The following is a 20109-nucleotide window of genomic DNA, read 5'->3' on the forward strand; positions in this document are numbered from 1 at the left end:
AAGTAATAGGACATTGGTATAGAAGAACAGGAAGATGGAACTTAGGTCTGCTGATCAGAATAAAGAAAGTAAAGGAAAAGGTTGATGTAAAGCAGTTTAAGAAGTATACGCAGGTCCACTTAGTCAAAACCTTGACAAATGACTAGGAGCTCATGGTTTGCTAGCTACATATTGCTATCTCTTTTATGGATACACATTATGTTGGATACATGGATGATTACTTAAGTTGCATATTGATAAATATTGTTGGTTGGCCAAGAGAATGGTGTTATTACAGGTCTCATGAAGACATAGCTATTTGAAGACATGGATATTTGGAGACATGGCTTACTTAGTCACATAATGATGATGCCTTCTTACTTTATAATGATAGGTTTGATACTCACATATGTTAATTAGCATGGTTAATGCTTATCAGATGGGGGATGTTCCCGAGTGATGATACATGGTTGATATATTGAGGGTTATTGTAAAAAGATCATGCAGTTCTTGATGATGATGTTATGATCATAGATGATGACTATGGTGTTTTCATATGCATATGATATGATGTGAATGATTTTTTGTTACTTCTTGGAGATATGACATATGCTTAGTTGATTCATGGAAGGTTATGATAAGGCTCTTTCTACTAAGGAAATGAAGCAAGTTGATCTTGATGAGATCAAGAGGATGAGTTGATATCTATATACGACATACTTTGTCACAGGTTGATGATATTTACTTTTTCATATCTTCGTAATTAATGATGGACATATACAGGTTGCGGGTCTGGATGTTGCTGATAGATGCTTATGGTGCAAATCATATATGGTGTATGATAGTTGTTGATGACTATCATGGTCTTGTTTAGAACTTTGGTCTTTGTTATAAAGGTCATGTATATCACTTGATGAAAAGGTCATATAAAGGCCCATGATGTAATAATATGTCTCTGTCTGTCATAGTCTTTTAATGAGTACTTTTGGTCATATGATGTAATTTATACCCCCACTATGCATGGGAAGGATGATGTAATAATTGCTATATTTCAGTCATGTATAAACATTTGGTACATATCCACTTGGTTGGGAGATTGATGTATTTATGAATCATTGATGATATGAAGGTCATAATCACATAGTTGAGTTATAGAGTCATGTTATTCTTTTATAAAACATATTTGCAAACTTTGCATGTGCTTAGGGGGAGCATAGATGGTATAGTACATCTCAGCATGTACAAAGGGGAGTTTAATCAGAGAATTCAGCATGTGCCTAGGGGGAGCATGATCAATGTTCATATTCATCTATTCAGATATGAAAGTCTTAATTTTGGTCAGCCCTTTGCCCTTGATATCAAAGGGGGAGAATATCTTGGTCTGCCCTTTGCCCTTGATGTCAAAGGGGGAGAGTATTTTGGTGTTTCTTGTTATCTCTTAACAATTTCTACAGCTTGCAGTAATCAACACCAACATGGTTGCCATTAAGTCCAAAGGGGGAGATTATTGGCATTATGATACATGTGTTGTACTTGATGGCAACCCAGTTGTAGCAGAGCAACTCACTTGTATATGGTAACTAGATGAATCTACGTAACTAGATGAATCTACAGGAGAGATATCAGATGTAACAGAATGCATGGTAATTCAAAGGAATCATTCCAGAAGTAATATGGCAAATTACAGTGTAAAAGGTCTATTCAGAAGTAACAGGACATTGGTATAGAAGAATAGGAAGATGAAACTTAGGTCTACTGATCAAAATAAAGAAAGTAAAGGAAAAGGTTGATGTAAAGCAGTTTAAGAGGTATACACAGGTCCACTTAGTCAAAACAACGTATACACGCTAGTCCACAGAAAAAAAAGAGCGTATACATATACACGCACTCCCACAGAAGGAAAAGAGCGTACATGTTGGAAAACCAACGTTTTGGTCCAAGGTATTTGGTCCGAGGTATTGGCCTGAGGTATTTGGTCCAAGGTATTGGTCTGAGGTATTTGGTCCTAAGTGGTTTTGGTCCAAGGTACTAAGAAAGGCTTAAAACTATATAAGGAGGAGAAGATCAAAGGGATATGTGCACAAGTAATGAATATCTTATGAAGTGATAGATCAAAACAAATATGAATTTAATGGGTTTTTGATGCTTTGCTTGATCTAGACTAAATATGCACTTAAGCGTTTGATGATGGATGAGATCTAATGATGGATCGTGATCATAATGACTTATCATTATGTGATCTGCTAACGGATGGGCTAGATCTAATTGGTAGCACATGGTTTATCCTTTATATGTAATGATCTGGGTATGTCTGAAGTCGGGAATTGCAGCGAAGTTATAAGTAAGTATTTGTAGATCTATATGCTGGTTCACTTTATTGAAGGTGTGTATACATGCTAGTTCAACTCTTCCAAGTCGCGTATGAAAAATAAAATCTTGATGTTCAAGGATCACTGATCTATCAGATCAGTGTTGTTGTTTTACTGCTATCTGTAAATGTAGTCTTCTTAGATCTGAAAGTAAAACTAAATGCATAAAGAGTTTGTGTCTCATTGATTAATTGATTGAGAAAGAAGGGTGATCCTTGTTGCTATTGTAGAAATTTCACCTGTAGAACAAACTGATATATGCAATGTCCTAAAGCATAATGTGAATTCCAAGTGTGCTCAGGAGGCAGTGACAAAGCTATATGCTAGGTAGTTCCAAGTCATGCAAGAGTGCCATGACATGTCAAGGAGTGGTATGGTATGATATGGAGTGCTAAATCATGCCATGGAATGCAGGGAATGCCAACATGTGCCACATAGTGCCAAGGGATTGTTAGACATGCCAGGTGCTATGCCATGTAAAGATGTAAACTATGTTGCTTAGTTGTTTTATGGCCATGGTTAAACATGAGCCTTGACTTGGTAACTTCTTAAGTGGGACGAGCTAAGATTGGGAATGAGTAGCCTAAGATGAGTTATAGGCCATTCTTAGGTGAGCAAGGGATAGTATAGTTACAGTACCTGTAACTTGGTAAAGATGTTGTAGTCGAGGTAGGACTTGGTTGGTTCCCAAGTCTAAAAACCAATAAGGGTATTTATGAGGGAATGATAGCTAAGGAGTGTTAGGGCATGCCCAGGAATGAAAAGGCATGATAACACATGCCAGACAGTGTCAATGCATGTCGAGGAGTGTTGGGGAGTGTGAGGGCATCACAAGGGAGAACTAGGTCAAAGTGCATGGAAACGAACAAATAAGAGTGTCTTCCAGGTGTCCCAAGGATGAAGTGTATTAGGATAATTTCATAATAGGACTTGCAATAGGTAAGCCTACGATTACGATAAGGGGATGGAAAAAGCAATTTTAGACAAAGGGAGACTTTTGTCTAGGGACAACACTATTTTTTCAATGACTTGGTTGGGTTCCCAAGTCACAAAAAAAGTAAGGCTATCTATGAGGGCATGATAGCTAGGGAGTGCCAAGGTGTGCAAGGAATGCCAGGAAGTGATAACACATGCTAGAAAGTTCCAAGGCATGTTAGTCATTCCAAGACATGCCAAGTGCTAAGGCATGCCAAGAGGTGTTAGGTGCTAGGGTGTGGTGCCAACACATGCTAGGGAGTGCCAGGGAAACACAAGGGAGGACTACTTTCAATTGCATGTAAATGAATTAATAAGAGTGTGTGATAGGGAGTGTTAGCAAGTTCTGGGTGTGCTAAGGAGGCATTGACAAGGTATGTTAAGTAGTGCCATGGAAACACAAGGAAGGAATAGCTTCAATTGCATGGAAATGAATGAATAATAGTGTATGAGAGGGAGTGTTAGCAAGTTCTAGGTGTGCTAAGGAGGCATATTTGGAAAAATTTTGGGAGGGTTTGGAGAAAATTTTGTGTTTTTGTGTAGACTTGCAATTTTTTCGCAATTTTCTGTCTAGGAGCGCAGCGAGCTCATGCTATGCTTCTTCCTCAGTGGTACAAATGATGTAAAATCAGCATTTTTGGAAAGAATATTACCCCATCTCAAACCCCATTTTCCCACTTTCCTGGTCTAGGGCTCAGGTTTTGAGAAATTTGCAAAAAAAAGAGGCCAAAAACACCTTTCTGCCCCTCTCTTTCCATTTCGTTGCGCACTTGGAGACACCTTGCTAGAATGGCCATATCTCAACCAAAAATGGGTCATTTTGAGTGAACAAATACTCTAAAGACATATACACTCTCCCAGATTTCCAGAAAAGGTTTCCGATATGGATTTGGACTTCATAAAGGCACTCACAAATGGCCTCCAATAGCTCGCTATACACCTGGAAATTTCTGAGATTTTTGTAAAATTTTCACTGTGTAATTTTTTGTAATTCCTAGTTTGACTTTGGTAAAAGTCAAAAGGGTGAAGTAGATGAATGTGAGGGGTAAAATTAAATGTAAATAATGGGTGGTTAGTATTTATAAGCCATTTTGATGTAAATTTGACCTCATTTAAGAGAGAGAGGTTGGAGTCAAAGTTAATTGTAGAAGTCGTTTTTAACTTCCCTAGACATTAGGGTTTGGTTAGAACACCTCATGGAATAGTTCCTAGAGTCACTGATTCGACCCCTGAGAGTGGGGAGATGTTTATTTATTCTTTATGTATCAGTTTCTCAGTGATAGAATAGGTTGGATTTCATAGGAGATAACTATTGTAGCTTGTACTTGGACATTTTCTAGAAATCAAAGGACACAATTTACAACTATTATCTAGGAATTCATGTGCAGTAAGTTCGTGATGTTATTTTTTTCTCTGTTATAGCTTTATATGAAAGATATTAATCTTCTCTTTCCATTCATCAATTATTCAATGGTTTTCCTTACAGTTTATAAACAAAATTCTTTGCATAAAGCTTTGTTTTCATGGAAAAATCATGTGTTACTTTATTTCTTGCTTAATGAATTCATGTTTCATGCTCATTAAGACCTTTCACTTCTTCTAAACATTACACTACACTGAAAAACCCTAATATCCATCACAAAAGTAATGCTACCTTGCTCCTTTTTATATTTTTTGTTGTGACCCTTTGATCCTATGCCCTAGCTACCTGGTTTTTCTCCCTTATCCAGCAACAAAACCCTAAATTTTCCAAAAGCCACCTGAGCCTAGCTATCTAGCCTAAAATCCTTTACATTCCAATCATCTCTTTGTTGTGATTTCATAGATAGAGCCCTCTCTGGTTTGGTAGGGTTAGCTACCAAACTAAAAGCTTGGTCTATGATTACTTCCATCGATCTCCTCATCAACCTGGGACATTGTGGAGGATAACAGAGGGCATGAAAACTAGGGAGTACCAAGGTGTTCTAGTGAATGTAATGTTACCAAGTCATGGAAAAATTTAATGCTAGTTGTAAGGTCATGACTGCCAAGGCTTGTTAGGGAATGCTAGGGCATGCTAACATGTGCCAGATAGTACGAAGACATGTAAAAAAAGATAAGATGTTCCAAGTGCTAAGGCATGTCAAGATGTACAAGGGTGTGACAATGCATGCGATGGGTTGTCAAGGGAAAAAAAGGGAGGAAAAAGTTAAACTACAAGGAAATGAGCACATAATAGGGTTAATAAATCATCAATTTACCTTTTCCATGAGGGGCATGCTAGGAAAACCAAAACTAGGTGCCAAGTACCAAGTGTCAATGCATTTTAAGTGTCAAATCTTCCACTATTTCTTCTCATCTAGTTTCCAATAATTGATCTCAAATAACTTTAATATTAAACCATGCCAAATCATACCAAGTCATCTCAATGCATGCCAAACATGCTAATACTTTCCAAGTGCCAACACGTGCCAAGTTCCAATGTGCATCAAGGAGTGTGATGCATGCTATGAAGTGGAAGAGCATATCGAAGAGTGCTAAGGTGTGCTAGAGAGTGCCATTGCATGCTGAAGAGTGTTAGGGAGTACTAGGACAACATAAGGGAGCACTAGGTCAAAATGCATGGAAGTGAATGAATATAAGGGTGTGTCGGGGAGTGTTAATGAGTGCTAGCTATCATGCCAAGGACAGAGTGACAAGGTATGTTAAGCATGGGTAAGGCACACCAGGGAATATCAAGGAATGTCAAGAAGTGATAGAGTATGCTAGGTATTTTCAGGGTGTGCTAACATGTGCCAAATAGTGCTAAGGCATTCTAGGTGCTAAGACATGCTAGGATGTGCATGGTGCCATAGTATGCCAATATGTGGCAAGGAGTTTCAAGGAAACAAAAGGAATAACCAAGCTAATGCAAGGAAATGAACACATAAGAGGGTTAATAAGTTAGGACTTTATCTTTTTCAAAATGGGCATGCTAGGCACACTAATAATATGTTCCAATACATGCCAAGTGCCAATGTGTGCCAAGTGTTAATGTTTTTCAATGCAATATTATTCCAAGGTGTTCCAGGGCATGCCAACACATGATAGGGGAGTGTTATGCTATGCTAGGGCATGCCAACATGTGCTTGGGCGTCCTACTCATGGCAAGATGTTCTAGGTACAAAGATGTTCCATGAAATGCGAGGTGCCAAGGAATGTTAGTGTATTGTTCTGAAGCATGTTAAGGTGTGCCATGAGTGTTGAGGAGTGCTAGGTCTCTCTCATTAATAGAATTGATAGAACTTGATTATGTATTAAATAATATAGTTCCTACACACACTAGTGGAACTTTATTTAAAGGAAATTTGCTAGATAATAAACCTAATAGAGATAAATCATGTGTTGACTCACAGGAAAACTATATTCTTATGACTTGAAGGATATGATACACACTAATTAATTCTTAACAAATTGACTGACTATTATAACCACTATGACCACAACAATGGTCTTAAATCGTTATCTTTTGACAAAAAATATAGTAAGAATTACATAGCTTCATGAAAAACTCATTAGAATGATCAATGATGGCGAACGTTTTTTGACCGTCACCAAAAGTAACCAAAAAGAGCATTGGTGAGGTTCAATAAAATATCGTCACTAGAAGTGTCATCAAAAAGAGAATTAGTGATGCGCCTTTAACTATCCTCATCAAAAGTGTCACCAAAGAGAAAATTAGTAATGGGCCTTTAACGACCCTCACCAAAAGTGACATTGAAAATGAATTTGTTGACAAACCTTAAAGGACCATCACTATATACATTTACAACAACATTTTTTTAAAGATCGTCACCATATGCAACATTGGTGATGGACTTTAAAGGTCCATCACAGGAATGAAGCGTCATAAAAAACTCATTGGAATGATCAATGATGACGAACATTTATTGACTGTCACCAAAAGTAACCAAAAAGATCATTGGTCACAGTCAATAAAATATCGTCACTAGAAGTTTCACCTAAGAGAGAATTAGTGATGGGAATTTAACGACCCTCACCAAAATTGTCACCAAAGAGAGAATTAGTGATGGGCCTTTAACGACCACCACCAAAAGTTTCATTGAAAATGGCTTTGGTGACAAACCTTAAAAGAACATCACTATATACACTTACAACAATGCTTTTGTAAAGACCGTCACCATATGTCACATTGGTGACGGACCTTAAAGGTCTGTCACAGGTATGACCCTCACCAATGACCTTTTTCTTGTAGTGGACCCAAGAAATGGTTTCAAATAGTTTGTCTAAAGAAAGAGATAAAAATTAAAGGCAACATTGTCTTAATACAATTCTCTCCATAAAGCTCCAGGACCAAGAAACAAACACAACAGCACAATTGGAAGTTGTTATAGACATACTAGTTAAGCAAAAGAGATATCAATGAGCTAAATCTTTGTGTTACATTATAATTAAATCATATCAAGTGAAACAAGTTGGTCCCTCTATGATAAATGAAATAGTGCTAGCTAACCAGAAGAAGGATGCATTAGTGCATCCCCTTACAAAAATTATATGAGAAGGTGCAGGACTATGACATTGCAATAGCATATGGAACAATGAACTCTGTCTTCAATTAGGTTTTATGTTTTTCTGAATATTGAGGGTTTTATAATCTTCCTGGAATTTTTGTATGTAAAATCACACAGCTTGGATACTTTCTAACAAGATTAAAGTTATATTTTGATCTATAAATAGAGCTTGGTTACTGTCTAACTAGATTAAAGTTATATTTTGATCTATAAATAGAGCTTGGATACTCTCTAATAGGATTAAAGTTATATTTTTATCTATAAATATAGGTATTTAGACTTTCTAATGCATTGTTGTTGCAAGCAATTGATGCAACAGTTTTTTTCTCAATATAGATACATATATTAGTTCTTGTTTAACGGAGAAAAATAAAATAAAATAATCATCATAATAATTAAATCACCAAAGGGTCATACGACTTTACCCCTATGATATATATATAAACAATTTGATGGGGTTTCCACAAGTGGGGGTTTTTCTCTGAGATAATTTTGTCAAGATGGGGGTTGACATAGGTGCCCTAGTGAATTATTCAAAAAAAAACTCTCAGAGACAATTATTTTTGTACATCATCCAGAACCTACTATTAGTGACATGATTGGTAAATTACATTAGGGTTCTGAGGTGGAGTGCACTAGCTCGACAATAGTCAAGAATATTTTAAAGGTTCCCTTTTGAGTGCATGAGATGGCTCTAGTTTGTCTTCCACATATGACCAGGAATTTGCAATAGCATGTGATAAGGGTGGAGTCTTTCACATTAGTCCAAACAGGGATTGCAACTAAAAGGGCTATGGGTTTTTGGCGAGGGTAAGAGGGCATATTTTTGCAGGGATATTAGCGCTTCCTCAAATGCAAACAAAAGTGAGGGTATGTTATTAGATTTGGGGGTTCTTGATTTTTCATGATGCAATCTTCCTCTTTTCTTGCATGACCCTCCTCAAGGTTACCCTGGTTTTATCAATGGTACTTTGAACCTCTCCCAATTTGAAGGTGATTTTCGTGAAAGGCATAATGTTATAGGGAAAAAAAATTCCCTAAAATAAAAGAGTGGGAATATCTCTATGTTTGTTGGGAAGGACATTGGATTGGAGGATATTACAGTTATGGATGGTCGATCACTAGTCAAGAATTTTTGTGTTAGCGAATTTTCATAGAAAATTTGGAAACTTGGATTAGTTTGAACTGGGTGCCACTTTTTGGATACTCACCTAGATTTCATACTTTGGTATGTGGATGCTTAGGCTTCATTTTTAATAAAAATAAAGACGCTAAGAAAAAATTGAAAGGTTTATGGTTCGAGGACTTGACATTTTTATCCATCAAACCCCAGTTCCCTATTTTTCTTCTATATTGGAAAAATGTGCAATATAGATCAAGCTATCGAGACTTCCACTTGAAGGGTGGCTTATCCATGGGGGCTTCACCGGGGAGCAATACCGTACCACATGGGTTCATATTGGGGGATATATATTGAGGAAAAAATGATATAATATATTAGGGGATATATAGGGGGTAAAGGATTTTTATATTGATAGGTACAAAAAATTAAGCTCAAAGTTAATGAAAAAGCATAAAGGGGTATAAAAATGGATAACCACAATATCTAGTGAAAGTAGGGGTTTTCTAAATTGGGAAGGTGTATTAGGTTTGTTATTTTAGGGGGTTAAATAATGCAATTTTTGGAGGTATTTTCCAATATGTAGTCAAATTAAGGGTATTGTTTAATATGCCATGAACGTGCGTGATATGTCAAAGGTTCATTGAATGAAGCCCCTGTGGAACTATCGTTGGTCTAACAACTATTAGAAATTGGATTGGGAAAACTCTAGAAACTATTGGAAATAGGATCGAGAAAACTCTAGCAACTGGTGACAGTTTTTTAAACCTTTCCCAACAATTAGTTTTAGGGTTTTGGTTGAGATAGATGTGCATGGAGGCCTTTTTTCAATCAATGGATTTGGCCGTGGGGGAGGGGGGGGGGGGCGCGGGGGGGAAGCTTGTACAAACCCTTAATTATGTGAATGTGCCTTTTAGATGTACTATATGTCATTTGACTAGTCATGGTATGGAAGAGTGTGGTGTTTTAGCTATTAAAAAGAAATGAGTTCCAAACATGACAAAAGGGCTTGTAATTTTGTAATTTTGGTCTGAAAGAAATTGGGAGAGGTTGAAGTCACAAAATCCTATCTCAGTTTGAGATGGCCCCTAAAAAGCTTGATGGCAAAGCAATTACTTTTTTGGCTTCCAGGAAAAGTGTGACCTTTAAAGAACCCTCAATTGAGCTCATTGAGGAAGGAATGGATCGTACTTGTAGCTCATTGGCTTCTATTCATGTGGATAATGTTGAGAGCCGAACCATAGATTGTTTCATCCCACTAGCACTCAGAGGTTTTGGACAAGCGACCTTTTCTGAATGGTATGTTCAATTCTCTCCTTTATTCCACTTATGTTATTTTAAGTTTGCAGAAGGGGACCGTAAAGATTTAAAGGAAAACATAATTTGAGTCATGGGTTTCAGGATTGGGACACGATCCTTTGGGGGTGGTTATGTGTCGATACTTTCACCCTCTCATGTTTCTAGTGATCTAAGATTGGGGGTTTGGAAGGGTTTTCAAATGTTAATGTTAGAAAACCTGTAAAAGGGCCTACAATTGTATAGAGTAAATAGGGTTCTCTTTCTTTTAGTTCAAATGTAAGAGGAGGGGTCCCTATGATTCCAACTCTAAAAATTTCATCCTATTGATAATTCTTTGATTTATATGGGCTTGGATGAGGAACCAAGTGGGGGGAAGCCCTTTCTAGAGTTGGGAAGAAGTTGAAATTGAAACATGCATAAGAGAAAGCTTCAAGAGAAGTTATCAATGGCATCACACCCTAATCGTGGGGGTCCTTAGAGCACCACTAGCCCTGTTGTAACAAAAAATGACCACATCCCAAGCATCCTTAGCTTATTTGATCTCATCTTCGTCTTGTAAACAAAGCCCAATCTTTTTACATTGTCTTTGTGTGATTACCCAAATCCATCATTAAATTAGAACCAAGATTAAAAAATAACAATAATAAACATATATATCCAAAAATAATAATTAGCAAATTTTTAAATTAAAGAATTATGACTATAGTAATAATCTTTTTTTTTTTTCTGTATTCAAGCTTCTGTGATCCATAAAGAATTAAACAAAGTCTTTCGATAGAAATCACATGAGAGAATTTTTTGGCCAACGCATTTCGAACCAACAAGTGTGGTTCATCATCAGGCCTAGATGAAGAGGCAGACCATGGCAAAGGCTTAAATAAAGAGCAATGTAGAGACATAATTTCAAGTAACGGCTATATTTGAACAATAATGTTTAAACTATAATATTAATTTATTAATATTAAAAACAAATATTATTAAGTAACGGCTATAGTAAACAGCTAGTTTCTAAAAAATATTTAAATAGTGATATTATTCCATTAATTTATTAAAAATATTAATAGGTACCGGCTATATTGAACAGCTAGTTTTTGAAAATAATATTTAAATTAATTTATTAGAACCAAATATTACTAGTTCTTGAAAAATAATATTTAAATAACGGTATTAGTTTATTAATTTATTAAAATATTAATATGTAACAGCTATATTAAACGGCTAGTTTTTGAAAAATAATATTTAAATTAATTTATTAAAATCAGATATTATTAGTTTTTGAAAAATAATATTTAAACTGTGATATTAGTTTATTAAAACAAATATTATTAAGTAACTACAATATTAGAAACAATATTTAAAATAAATAAATAATCAAAGACAAACTTTGAAGGAGGGGAGTCAAAAATTATAAAAACGAGGGAAGACCCTAATCGAGACACAAGATTGATAAATAAAATAATTAATAGAAATAGATTAATATACACAAGTCAATATATATATATATATATATATATATATATATATGTATATATATATATATATATAGATAAAATAATCGATAAATAAAACGGCGTCAACAATATGAAGGGTGTTTACGTTATCCCATGCTCTTGTGGGACTCCCGACATTGGTGACACTGGTCACTCGATTAATCAAAGGGTTCCTGAGCATGTTGTTGACATCAAGCATGGCAGAATCCGCTCCTCTGCTCTGACAGAGCATGCAGATAAATCTAAGCATCACATCTGCATTAAGGAGGCCCAAGTCGGTGCTAAGGTTAGTCATTTCCATCATCGTAAATTGAAGGAGGCCCTAGAAATTGAAAAAAGACCCATTAATTTGAATAGAGATGATAGTTGGAATATAAGTAGAAGTTGGGTCCCTGCCTTGTCCTCCTATTTTTAGGCTTCTTTTTGGGATTTATTTTGTTTCTTTGTTTATCCATGTAGGTATTGGCATCCTTTTTATAGTATTTGTTGTTGATTTATTCTTCATTAGAGTTTATTTTCTTAATCCTTTGTGTTTTTTTATGTATTTTATCATCCTTTTCGTTCTTAACTCCTTTTAGTATTTTTGTTATTTGTTTAATGGACCTGAGCCCCATATTTTATTGTTGACCCCATTTATTTATCGATTATTTTTTATTTGGATATATATATGTGTGTGTGTGTGTGTGTGTGTGTGTGTGTGTGTGTGTTTCTGTTTATATGATGATGATGATGATGATGATGGTTAACGTCCGCTGAGACAAAATAATGATCTATCGGACCTAAAAAGACAAATTATTTATTTTGATTTAAGATTTTATTCCTATGCTCAAAAAGCTTGGAGAGAAGCCTACCGAGTTCACTATAATTTTGGCATTGTAAAAGGCTAGGAAGGTCAGTATTGTAACAAAGGTTGTGAAATTGAGATCTAATGTGGTTGTATGCAGGGCACTCTAAGAGGAAGTGGTTTTCATCCTCGATGCTCCTATTCTCACAAATATGGCAGATCCTTTCCATCCATGGCGTTTTAGGTCAATATATATATATATATATATATATATATATATTGACTTGTGTATATTTTTATTTTATTTTATTTATTTTTCCATTAATTATTTTTAATTTATTTTATTTTATTTCCATTAGTTATTTTATTTATCAAATGATCTTGTCTAGATTAGGGTCTTCCCTCATTTTTATAATTTTTTATTCCCCTCCTTTAAAGTTTGACTTTGATTATTTATTTATTTTAAATATTATTTCTCCAAAACTAGTTATTTACTTATTAATATTTGTTTTTAATAAATTAATAAACTAATATTATTTTTCAAAAACTAGTAATATTTGGTTTTAATAAATCCGTTCCTCTGTTTTGGCGGAGCATGCAGATAAATCTAAGCATCACATCTGCATTGAGGAGGCCCAAGTTGTTGCTAAGGTTAGTCATTTTCATCATCGTAAATTGAGGGAGGCCCTAGAAATTGAAAAAAGACACACTAATTTGAATAGAGATGATGGTTGGAATATTAGTAAAATTTAGGTCCCTCTCTTGTCCTCCTAGTTATTTATTTATTTATTATCTATGTTGGTATTGGCATCCTTTTTATATTTGTTAGAGTTTATGTTTTTATCCTTCATGTTTTTTATGTATTTTATCATCTTATTCGTTCTTAACTCTTTTTAGTATTTTTGTTATTTGTTTAATAGGCCTGAGCCCCATATTTTATTGTTGACCCCGTTTTATTTATTAATTGTTTTTCTTTGGATATATATATATATATGTTTCTGTTTTTATTTATTTATTGTTTTTTCTCTCTCTCTCTCTCTCTCTCTCTATATATATATATATATATATATTTGTTTTGACTTGTGTATATTTTGTTTTGTTTTATTTATTTTTAATTTAATTTATTTTATTTCTATTGGTTATTTTATTTATCAAATGATCTTGTTTCGATTAGGGTCTTCACTCGTTTTTATAATTTTTAGCTTCCCTCCTTTAGAATTTGACTTTGATTATTTATTTATTTATTTTAAATCCTAGATATTTAATATAGTGGTTACTTATTAATATTTGTTTTTAATAAATTAATAAACTAATATCACAGTTTAAATATTATTTTCCATAAACTAGTAATATTTGGTTTTAACAAATTAATTTAAATATTATTTTCCAAAAACTAGCGTTTTAATATATCTGTTACATATTAATATTTTAATAAATTAACAAACTAATATCATTATTTAAATATTATTTTCAAGAATTAGTAATATTTGGTTTTAATAAATTAATTTAAATATTATTTTTTTAAAACTAGTTATTTAACATAGTCATTACCTATTAATATTTTTAATAAATTAATGAAATAATATCATTATTTAAATTTTTTTTTTAATAATAGCCGTTTAATATAGCCTTTACATATTAATATTTTAATAAATTAATAAACTAATATCATTATTTAAATATTACTTTTCAAGAACTAGTAATATTTGATTTTAATAAATTAATTTAAATATTTCTTTTCAAAAACTAGTCATTTAATATAGCCGTTACCTATTAATATTTTTAATAAATTAATGAAATAATATCATTATTTAAAATTTTTTTCCAAAAACTAGCCGTTTAATATAACCATTACTTAATAATATTTGTTTTTAATATATTAATAAATTAATATTATAATTTAAACATTATTGTTCAAGTATAGGCGTTACTTGAAATTATGTCTCTACATTGCTCTCTATTTAAGTCTTTGCCATGGTTTGCCTCTTCATCTGGTCCTGATGATGAACCACACTTGTTGGTTCGAAACGCGTTGGCCAAAAAATTCTCTCATATGATTTCTACTGAAAGACTTTGTTTAATTCATTATGAATCACAGAAGCGTGAATACAATAATTTAAATACTGTGGAAAATCCGATCTCCATTCAAAAATCACACCACAGTAATCTGCAAACCAAAATTTAAATACTATTTTTCAAAAACTACCGTTTAATATTGCTGTTACATATTAATATTTTAATAAATTAATAAACTAGTATCGTTATTTAAATATTAATATCATTATTTAAATATTATTTTTCAAGAACTAGTAATATTTGGTTTTAATAAATTAATTTAAATATTATTTTCAAAAACTAAATATTTTTTAGAAACTTGTCGTTTACTATAGTTGTTACTTAATAATATTTGTTTTCAATATATTAATAATTTAATATTATAATTTAAACATTATTGCTCAAATATAGTCGCTACTTGAAATTATGTCTCTATATTGCTCTCTATTTAAGCCTTTGTCATGGTCTGCCTCTTCATCCGGTCCTGATGATGAACCACAGTGTGTAACGACCTGCAGTTCTGGGCGCGCGGATGGACAGTGCGTGCGCGCGGGTAGGTTGAACAAACAGCGTTCGGTTGAAGCTTGGATGAGCTGCGGTGGGGCATTGGTGCGAGCTCATTGATATGCGACGGTATGTTATGCATATGTGGAGTGGGCGAGCATGTTTATATGCGTGGTAGCATGGTGATAAAGTTATGGAGGCCGACCAACGATGTGTGAAGCCGACGGAGGTTGAGAGCATGCATAGGAGGGGTCGACATGATATTTGGAGACTTTGTGATGGCGTGTGGAGTGTTGGGCGAGTCGGCTGGGTAGCCAAACTTCGCCCTACACTTGGTATATATTGCAAGAGCGTTGGCTCTCATTTGGCAAGCAACTCAATCGCTCAACGAACAATCGTTCTTTGCTCATATGAGTAAGGCACAGGTCTAAGTGCGCAGAGCTAAGGAGAAGAGGCGTAGATTGGAGATGCGCCCGTTCTTGGGCAAGGCTGAATGAAGGAGACTCGCTTGACTCGGTTGTGGGTGAAGGACGCGGGCAAGAGCGCCCGGTGGTTGAGTGAGGCGTGCACAGGTGTGTGGCGCCCGGTTTGTGCAATGACTTGGCACGGGTTCTTAGGTGACTCGGGTGAGCGCCCGCCCGTCATGCAAGTGTGCACGGTGTAACTTTTGAAGTGTTGAGATAGTGAACGGAGGTGTGTCTCAGGTAGAGGCGCCGTGTGTGGCGACTTGGAGGTGCGCCCAAGTTGAGCAAACAGCACGATCGTGCGACAAGGTGAACAAAGGGTTGGTGAGTCGTGCGGCGACCATGCGGAGGAGCGGACGAGCTAGGCAACCGAGTTTGCTGAAGTTGTGAAAATTGGCTAAGTGTAAATTTGGGGTTTCCCAAGATTTAACTTGTACTTTGTAAAAGTGAAGATTGTATAATATATTGATTTGGGCAGACTCATATTGCAGGGAGTTGCCCCTCCCTTTATACTGTTATGCATTTCTCTTGTATAATGTTGCTTATGTGAATGTTATGGGTTTTCACTTGTATAAAGGAACACATTAATAATACTTGGTAATGAAAATAAGACTAAGTATGGAATGTTAGGCGTAGTCTACAATCAAGTGTATTGGTGAAAAGAAAACAATTGGCAGTGCTGCACCTCGCTATAAGCGGTTTAAAGACTACCGTAGGTGTAGGGGCGTGACAGGTGGTATCAGAGTTAGTGAACTGAATCAAGGAGCTGATTCTACGAAGACCAAAGATTTGGCAGGGAGCTCAAGTTTTACAGGTGACAGGTGGAATATCAGGGTGATTCAGGTGAATGGTGAAACAAGTTTAGCAGAGGAGAAGCTTAGTGCTTGGGCCAAGCTGAACGACAAGACATGGCAAGTTTGGAAGAATGCGAAAGGAAGCTCTTGCTGACCTTATACAGGTTGAAGCAGATGAAAGAAGAGAATCCCCGGATTCGAAAGGAACTTGAAGTCTTGAAAAAGAATGTTGAAGACGAACTTCTTCAACTTGGTTGGACAATGGAGCAAGATGAAGTTGCAGATTGTACTGACAAGGAAGAGGAAGTCGTGATGATTGAAGATGTTGCAGATATGACAACGATGGAGGATGAACTTGAGATTGATCAAGTTGGACAAGGATCGTGCAGTTTACAGACATGGATGAATGAGGATACTCATATGAAGGGGCCTCATGATGATGAAGAAAGTATTGATACGTGTGTTTTGCTTGAGCATTTGGTAGATGGACTGTATGCAGGGAAGAGCAAAATCAGTTTGTCGATGCTAGGGAGCATCTTACCATGGATGTTTGTGATGAGACCTTGTATGGAGAAGCAAGGATTTTTGGCTGTTGCAGGACTTGTTGGGGTTGTTTGTGACCTTATGGTAGAAGGTACAAAGGCCCGTGACAAGAGAGGAACACGATGATCGTTGTGGAAGAGTGGGTCATGCTTTAGCCACATGGAGAATTGGCTAAGTACCAGGCATGACTCATGGACAGCTTAGAGAAGGGCACACACTTGGGTATGATGATGCTTGGGTCGACTTCTCATGGCCGAGACCAAAAGATATTCTTGGTGGAACCTTTAGTGGGGGAGCTATGATGGAGAAACTCATGTGATGATGATATGGTTAGGTGACCGAGTTCACTAGACTAAAGATTGCAGACTTGAATGAGGATGACCGATTGTTGTGATGGGTCTACTTGATTGGACTACATGGGCAACTTAGTCATGGACATCAGGTTGGAGACATGGAGCATGGAAATCTTATGCAGGAGCACTTGTATAGGTGTCACTTATGGACATCCAATGAGGAGTGCCAAGGCAGGGATGTTGTGCAGGTGGATTTGCTGATGTGACATGGAGACTTATTATGTATGAGCCAGTGGAGAGGTTGTACACTCTTGTGCAACAAGGCCATGGACTTAGATGGAGTTGTGAGCAGACTATGGAGCATTCCTACTACATGGAGAGCTAAGGCATCTTGCAGAGACCTTTGGGCCGAGACTTGTATGCTTGCTAGAGTGTTGGTTGGAGATGACTCATGGAGCTCATGATGACATGAGGTTGTGACTTTTAGGGACTTCATATATGGTGGACTTGGAAGATCTGATGCATTGAGGAGCTGAGGTCAGAGACTTTGATGTAGGATGGGGTGCATACTTTCAAGTACATGAATGGGAATGGCTTGAAAGAGTGACTTGATGTGCATGATTGATATGAGACACTTTGGAGTGATGGAGTTACAACGATGATGATGCCTTGGTAGCAACACTTGGACATGGATTGAGCCGAGACTTAAACACTTTTGGCACATGGGAGTTAATTGATCTATGATCATGGAAAACACATGGATAGATGAGACAAGTGTATACTTGGCAGACTTGAGGGATGGCACATTACAGATATGATGGAGGTTGCTTCATGGACCTGGATGTGGCACATCGAAAGTCGGAATTTGATGAGATGATCTCTTCATATTGAGGAGATACACATATGGATGATGATGTTGGGGTAGATGTGGCTGATTTCGTGCAACACATTAGTGCCAAGTATCATGGACAGCATGTTGCAGATGAGATGAGGACCACCTCATGGACCTGAGCATGGCTTACACTTATATGGAGATGGATTCTTGATCGAGTTGAGGATGTGACAGGATGTTCTAAGAAATGACTGATGGTGGCATGAGGATGTGCATTCTCATGGTTTGGACATGACAGTTGGACTGATCACCCGACTAGTTCAGACATGGGGTCACGAAGTGTACAAAGATGTGTTAGCATTTGTTGGAGTATCATGGCAGTAGTTCACATGAGGACAACACATGATGAGGTCGACACGAGATGTTGCAGGAAGCATGTAGCTTGATATGGAGGGACCAGCCTTCCACGATGAGGAGCAGCATGTGGAGATTGTGACAGGGTGGTCGATGGTCATGGATTGAGATGATTTCCGATGTATGACATACCGATGGGGTGTATACCTTGGTATGGTGATCTTGGTGACAGATGCTTGCCGGGACGAGACATGATGGAGACGGTGGTTCTACATATGATGCAAAGATGTTTGCAGTATGTGGACGAGTTGACATCATGGATGAGACAGTTGTTAGTGATCTTGGTGGATGGCTACCTGGATGGTATGCTGTCGAGGATGACAACGATTTCAGGTGGAGGAGGATGTAACGACCTGCAGTTCTAGGCGCGCGGATGGACAGTGCGTGCGCGCGGGTAGGCTGAATGAACAACGTTCAGTTGAAGCTTGGACGAACTGCAGTGGGGCATTGGTGCACGCTCATTGATATGCGACGATATGTTATGCATATGTGGAGTGGGCGAGCATGTTTATATGCGTGGTAGCATGGTGATAAAGTTATGGAGGCCGACCAACGATGGGTGAAGCCAACGGAGGTTGAGAGCATGCGTAGGAGGGGCCGACATGATATTTGGATACTTTGCGATGGCGTGTGGAGTGTTGGGCGAGTCGGCTGGGCAGCCAGACTTCGCCCTACACTTGGTATATATTGCAAGAGCGTTGGCTCTCATTTTGCAAGCAACTCAATCGCTCAACGAACAATCGCTCTTTGCTCATATGAGTAAGGCGCAGGTCTAAGTGCGCAAAGCTAAGGAGAAGAGGCGTAGATTGGAGATGCGCCCGTTCTTGGGCAAGGCTACACGAAGGAGACTCGCTTGACTCGATTGTGGGTGAAAGACGTGGGCAGGAGCGCCAGGTGGTTGGGTGAGGCGTGCACGGGTGTGTGGCGCCCGGTTTGTGTGACGACTTGGCACGGGTTCTTGGGTGACTCTGGTGAGCGCCCGGTTTGTGTGACGACTTGGCACGGGTTCTTGGGTGACTCGGGTGAGCGCCCGCCCGTCGTGCAAGTGTGCACAGTGTAACTTTTGAAGTGTTGAGATTGTGAACGGAGGCGTGTCTTGGGTAGAGGCGCCCGTGTGTGGCGACTTGGAGGCGCACCCAAGTTGGGAAAACGGCACGATCGTGCGACGAGGTGAACAAAGGGTTGGTGAGTCGTGTGGTGACCGTGTGGAGGCACCGACGAGCTAGGCAACCGAGATTGCCGAAGTTGTGAAAATTGGCTAAGTGTAAATTTGGGGTTTCCCAAGATTTAACTTGTACCTTGTCAAAGTGAAGATTGTATAATATATTGATTCAGGCAGACTCATATTGCAGGGAGTTGCCCCTCCCTTTATATTGTTATGCATTTCTCTTGTATAACGCTGCTTATGTGAATGTTATGGGTTTTCACTTGTATAAAGGAACACATTAATACTACTTGGTAACGAAAATAAGACTAAGCATGGAATGTTAGGCGTAGTCTACAATCAAGTGTATTGGTGAAAATAAAACGATTGGTAGTGCCGCACCTCGCTATAAGCGGTTGAAAGACTATCGCAAGTGTACGGGAGTGACAGGTTGGTTCGAAACGCTTAGGCCAAAAAATTCTTTCATATAATTTCTACAA

This window comes from Pinus tabuliformis, chromosome J (assembly GCF_031772625.1).
Source record: "Pinus tabuliformis cultivar Carrire ecotype Pingquan chromosome J, CPIR1, whole genome shotgun sequence".
Lineage (NCBI taxonomy): Eukaryota > Viridiplantae > Streptophyta > Pinopsida > Pinales > Pinaceae > Pinus > Pinus tabuliformis.